The sequence below is a fragment of the Chrysochloris asiatica genome, unplaced genomic scaffold, assembly GCF_000296735.1.
Source record: "Chrysochloris asiatica unplaced genomic scaffold, ChrAsi1.0 scaffold00086, whole genome shotgun sequence".
Classification (NCBI taxonomy): Eukaryota; Metazoa; Chordata; class Mammalia; order Afrosoricida; family Chrysochloridae; genus Chrysochloris; species Chrysochloris asiatica.
In genome coordinates, this window is record NW_006408604.1 from 6,725,103 (window position 1) to 6,731,717 (window position 6,615).

Sequence of the window (6,615 nt, forward strand, 5' to 3'; positions counted from 1 at the left end):
TTACTGATGAAGATCAAAGAGCACAGCCTTCAGTATGGATTGCATCTCAATGTAAAGAACACAAAAATCCTCACCACTGGACCAATAAGTAACATTCTTATCAATGAAAATAAGATTGAAGTTGTCAAGGACTTCATTCTTCTTGGATCAGCCAACACTCATGGAAGCAGCAGTCAAGAAATCAAATGATATATTGCATTAGACAAATCTGCTGCACAAGGCCTTTTTAAAGTGTTGAAGAGCAAAGATGTCAGTTTGAAGACTAAGGTGCGCCTGACCCAAACCATGGTATTTTCCATAACCTCATATGCATGCGAAAGCTGGACAATGACTAAGGAAGACCACAAAAGAAGTGATTCATTTGAGTTATGGTTTTGGAGGAGAATATTGAAAGTACCATGGGCTGCCAAAGGAACAAGCAGATCTGTGTTGGAATAAATATAGCCAGAACGCTCCTTGGAGGCCAGGATGGCCAAACTTTGTCTCTCATACATCAGACATATTGTCAGGAGGGGCCAGTCACTAGAGAAGAATATCACGTTTGTAATGTGGAGGGTCAGAGAAAAAGAGCAAGACCCCCAGTGAGGTGGACTGGCAAAGTGGCAGCATCAATGGGCTCAAGCATGGCAACAATTGTGAGGTTAGGCCAGGAACGGGCAGTGTTAAGTTCTGTTGTACATAGGGTCACTATGAGTCAGTACCAACTTGATGGCACCTAACAACAGCAACAACAAAGCATTGCTTCTGAAAAGAAATATTTCAATACATATATAATTTATTCCTAAAAAAGATTTTTTAAAAGATATCAGCACCAAGATTTCAAGATAACCAAAGAGAGGAAATTTTAGTTTTTAAGCCTTTTAGGACCAACTCAAATTTACCATTTGGAATCACTGAGTCAATACTGTGAAATATTTTATCTAGGGCTGCAGTGTCCAATGTGGTAGTCACTGGCCATATGTGGCAACACAGCATTTTAAATGTAGTTAATCCAAAGTGAGACATGTTGTCAGTTCTAAACACAAAAATTTTAAGGAGGAGCTGGTGAATTTGAACCATAGACTCTGTGGTTCAAACCAACCTTTCATCTAATGTTTTATCCTACAGCCTCACACCAAGACTCCTTCTCTTGGTCTAGTCATCTAAACTTTAAAAAAAACAAAAGCAAACCTGTCTATTTATCACCTCACTCTCTGTTCTTTCAGCAATCCAGTGGAATTGCTGAGAATAAAAAAATGAGATTCATGATCATTAGGGTGGTATACTATGATCAAAAACTAATGCCAGATATAGTCACAGACACTGTAATTGTACAGATATAAATGCTATTGTTAGGTGTCACTGAGTCCGTCCCAACTCATAACAACTTGTACTCATAGGCATAACAGAAAAAAGCCCTGCACAGTTCTGTGCCTTCCTCAATCCCCACAACCATTGCTATGTTTGAGCCCACTTGTTGAAGCCACTGTTTTAATTCATCTCATCTCCTGTTTTTCACTGACCCTCTACTTTATGAAGCATGATGTCCTTCTCCTGGGACTGGTCCCACCTGATAACAAGTCCAAAGTATGTGAAATGAAGTCTCACAACCCTTGCTTCTAAGAAATATTCTAGCTGTACTTCTTCCAACACTGATTGTCCACGCTTCTGTAAGTGCATGGGTGTATATTCAGCAGTCTTTTTTTTGAGAGCACAGTGAGTGTCCTATTAATTTTACTATATGTAGAAAACTGACATTTAGATTTCAAAATTTACATTAGAAAATGACCAGCAAGAGTTTTGTGCATTTCATCAATATGTGTGAAATCCACCTTGCAGACACAAATAAAATTGTTCCATGTTCAAAAACCAAGATGCCTGATCCAAAATGGCATTCTTCCACATCCTGTACAGGCCGGGGCACAGTGCTGAGGACCCACTGGTGATGGTGTCTGCTTCCATCTCCTCTTCAACGTCGTCGGGGGGGCCCTGATTGGCGTTCTCTTCCAGGTATCTGCCCAGACTGCAGCAGCCCCTTCAGCCTCTCCACTTCAGCCAGCATGGAGGCATTTACTACAGCGTTCTTAATTGCTTCCACATTCCCGGAGATGGCCCACCTTTCTAATTGTCAGCTGGAAAACCAGAACCAGGATTAAAAGTTTTGCTTCTCCTGGCAATATCCTTTGCAAGTTGTACACCCCGTTTACCCTTGAACATTTTCTCTGCTTCCTGACACTTTTTAATTTAGCTTTCTGGAAATCCAGCACTCGGACTTGTGGAACTTTATAAATGACATAGAGTCTGTAATGCTTCTTATTTGTTATAGGATTTCTCAGACTACTTAGATAAGTCAGTGATAAGAGAGATGCCAAAGGGTTCAGATCCCCCAGTTCCACAAGACTGTTGTTGGTGAGAATTAGTTCTGTCAAAACAAGGTAGAGAATGATCAAGTCCCTCACCTATATGGCATATTCTGTTGTTGTTCACTAATAATGTTTTCAGACTTCTCAACAGAGGAAAACCATCTAGTTTCCTGATTTCATTGTCAGAAAAATCAATAGCATCAAACTGGTCTAAGGTTTTCAATGACAGGAATTTTATAACCTCGGAGGTCCAGCTCTCCGTCCTGCACGGCATTGGTGTTCTGCGCCACCTGCTCTATCAGCTCAGCCTTCAGCTTCACCATCCTGCTGCCCCATGACTCCCCATGTCCCAGCTCATACAATAGTCTTTTTCAATATCATAATTCAAATGCATCAATTCTTTTTAAGTCTTCCTTACTCATAGTTCCACTTTAGTATGCCTAGGAGGCAATTGAAAATACCATGGCCTGAGTCAGGCACAGCTTAATGGTCAAGGTGACATCTTAGCTTTTCAACACTTTAAAGAGGCTATTTTGCAACAGAGTTACCCAATGCAATATGTTATTTGATTTCTTGGCTGCTGCTTCCATGGTCAGTGATTGTGGATCCAAGTAAAATGAAAACCTTGACAACTTCATTCTTTTCTCTTTTTTACCCTGTTGCTTATTTACTGGTCTAGTTGTGAAGATTTTTGTTTTATGTTAAGGTATAATCTGTAGTAAAGGCTGTATGTAGTCTTTGATCCTGGTGTGGTGCTGTAGGATAAGCACTGAACAGCAAGGTTGGTTTGAACCACAAGGCAGGCAGTTCAAACTTACCAGCTGCTCCCTGGGTCGCTAAGTGTTGAACAGACGCAAAAGCACTTAACAACAACAGTAAGTGCTTCAAGTCCACTTTCGGCAGGAAACGTTCTATCATCTGACTATCGCAGGTTGCTTCATTCTTCTTTATACAATCTAGTATTGGGGGGATTATTTGCTCAGCATACAGATTGAGTAACTAGGTGAGAGGATACAATCTTGACACAAACCTTTCCTGATTTTAAATCACACAGTATCCCCTTGTTCTGTTCAACTGATTGCCTCTTGGTCTACATAAATGATCCTCATGAGTACAGTGAAATGTTTTGGAACTCCCATTCTTTGCAATGTCATCCACAATTTATTATGATCCATACAGTAAAATGGCTTTACATAGTCAATAAAACACAGGTAAATAACAGTTTGGATAAAATATTAAAGTGTTTTTTAGACACAATACAAAATGAAAACTTCTATCAGTAAATCAAAAGACTAATGCCAAATGCCTCTAAAAAACACAAATACTTTGCTTTTTAGTTATTCCCGATAGCTGAAACTACTGATACAGCGATTTACTATGTTAAGCAAATGTCCTCTACTGATACCGTAGTTTTAAAGACATCTTATCTTAAAATGGCATAACCGTATCTAACACATTCTTTTTCCTTCACACTTGCTGGGAGGGAAAAGGGAAATGGAACTTTATTACAAGGTAAAATATGATTTGGTATCACTATACTTTGACAAAGAGGGGTAAAATGAAGAAACGTTTTAACAAAATAACAAGCTATATATGCTTTAAACAACTGAATTCCATTTTGATTGTATGTTCTATTGTCAATAGTGAGTTTGGAATATATACTAGTATATATTAACATTAAAAGTTAGGTATGCTTGTGTGGAATCTATTAACTTGAGAGAAAATTACTCAAATTGAAGAAATAGCTGCTTAAAATGGATTTAGAAATACATTTTACTGAACAAAGCAAGCTAGAAAATTAGGCTACTTTATCAGGATTAGAAAGTGCTATGAATTTTAAACACAAACCTGTTAAAAACAATGCTGAACATATTTGAGATTATCATACTTCAATGTCATCATAAATCTTTTTTTCAACAATTGATGATAAGTATGTAGAATTACTTTTTTACAGTGACCTGTCTTTCATAAAAGAAGTTGTGTTAATTTTTTTGAGGGGCATTTTATCTCCACGTGATTGTTTCAGTGTACCTGAAGGTTCAGCCACTTCTCATTAGCAGATCTATAGATGGGTGAACCCTGAAAGGGCTCTGAATGGAAAGCATTTACCATGTGGTGCTCTCAGGTTAGACATCTGGGTTATTGCAGCTACCACTTACCAACCACTTAGGAAGACAATGCTGCCGCTCCCTCTGTTCACAAACAATTTTCAAGTTAAAATTCTGTCTCTATTTTTCAACTCCTTGCACTTTCTTTCATTTTTATCTTTATTCCTTTCCATTCAGCCATCACCAGAGACCTTGATTCCTCAACAAAAGAGGGAGATGCTGGCAAAGGAGAAAATTACACAGCCTAAAAAATTTCATCTATGGACAAGGGTAATCAGAAAGTGTCACCACAAATGTTGGCCAGGTCATGTTGTACATCAGTAGGCTATTAGAATCATTCACAGATTCCAGAAAACCCACAAGGTAAGGAGAAAGGAAGAAAAAGGAAGTTTGGGAACTGAGCAGGAAGAACAGTCTTGATCTACACTTTGAGAAAATCTAGAAATAAAACAGAATATGATGGCAAGCAGAGTCCTGGTGTGGTGCTAACCACAAGGTCAGCAATTCAAACCCACCAGTCGCTCCTTGGAAACCCTACAAAGGGTCACTTATGAGTCAGAGTCACCTGGATGGCACTTAACAACAACAACATGGCTGCAAACTGGTTTCCTTTCACATATTAGTCAGAACTCATCTAAGATCTCCCTGGGTATCACACATACCTTTTGTTTTCAGTGCATTGCCTTTCTAATATATACACTCATATGCTGTAATTCCCTCAAAGCAGAAGGGCTATGGGTTCTTTTTCCAAAACTCTTAAATAGGAATTACATATGACCACACTGTAATAATGCATATTTCAGACAAGCAGCTTACACTATATTCTTAATACAGAGGTTTTATCTGTCTCTCACAGAACTTCCTATTTCAAAACTAATATTTTTTACTAAATGCCCAATCGTCTTTTGGAGATTTACCCCCACCAGAAAAACAGAATATAAATAGTTTCTTAACATATATAGTGTCAAAGTTAGGTCTTTACCTGCCTTCCTTTTAAACCTGCATTTAAAATTTTTGATACATATTTAATGTTTTTAATACTGACTGTATAATTGCTTTGAGTTTGGCATTTATTTCCTTCCCCTAAAGTACATGTTACAGCACTCTTTGTCATAGATATAATTTCTCTGAGCTATTTCACAAGAGTTATTATATGTCAAAATCCAAAGTGATTACATGGGTAACTTAAAAATGTAAAAACCTTAGTGAAGGGAAAGAAAGAAAGAAAAATCAGCTACTAAGTTTATTACCAAAAAGGAGAAAATAGGGTTCATAATGATAACTTATCGAGTAAAAAAGCATTTAGAAAACTGGGTTGGAAATAGTTAACAGTGCCAACTTATTCTAGAAATCCACTTATACTTCTGTTATGAATATTATAAATTATTCTAGTTTAAAAGTACTCAACTTTTTAATTTTATTTATTTACTTTAAATTTTTATTGGGAATTGAAACTTTACAGGGTAGATCATCAGTTTTACGTTCAACAAATCATATACTTTACTTCATTACAATGATTGCAATCCCTTCCATGTACCAACAGTTAGCAGTATTCACCTCTATTCACTTGAATGTTACATTCCCATGCCTCCCACTACCTTCATCTTTCCTACTTCTTGTTGTATGTTGCCTGCCCTATCACCCATGTTGACACTGGTCTACCTTCTAACCCAGGAATAATTTTGCCTCCCCCTTACTCTGCAACTATCACAGGTTGTTTCTTTTCTTTTTTAACTTTCAACTAATTATACATTTTGTTTCTTTTCATTGATTACCTCCCCTCCCTGTAACAACAGTTATTCTGCTTCCACTTGTGGCTCCTCTTTTACATCTTATTTTCCTCAAATGAACAAAGCAAAAATATTTGATGTGTGCATACAAAACAAAAAATGTATATTCATTTAAATGTCCAAAGGGCACATTTTGCAAGGTAACTTCCTGTTTGCCAGCACTGTGCTCAACTTTTAATTTTTTAAATTTAATTCACATAAATTAAAGAGCACAAAAATAATTTTAAGTTTGAGTACCAAACAAATGTTGTAAGACGAGATGGACAGATAAGACTGGTTTATTCATGCCATTCTTTAACTCAAAGTCTTGATACAACTACTTTAAAGAAAAAAACACTTCTACTTTGTAGGAAAGCAGAGACTATCAGAAAGATG

General features: G+C 37.2%; 1 protein-coding gene and 1 pseudogene across 1 annotated transcript in view; both read right to left on the bottom strand.

The window, feature by feature from the left end:
• The window catches only part of DERA (deoxyribose-phosphate aldolase (putative)), a 118,655-nt gene that overhangs the window by 26,754 nt on the left and 85,286 nt on the right, over positions 1–6,615 (bottom strand). The gene's annotated exons all lie outside the window — the stretch shown is intronic.
• Positions 1,792–2,665, bottom strand: LOC102814600 (annotated as a pseudogene).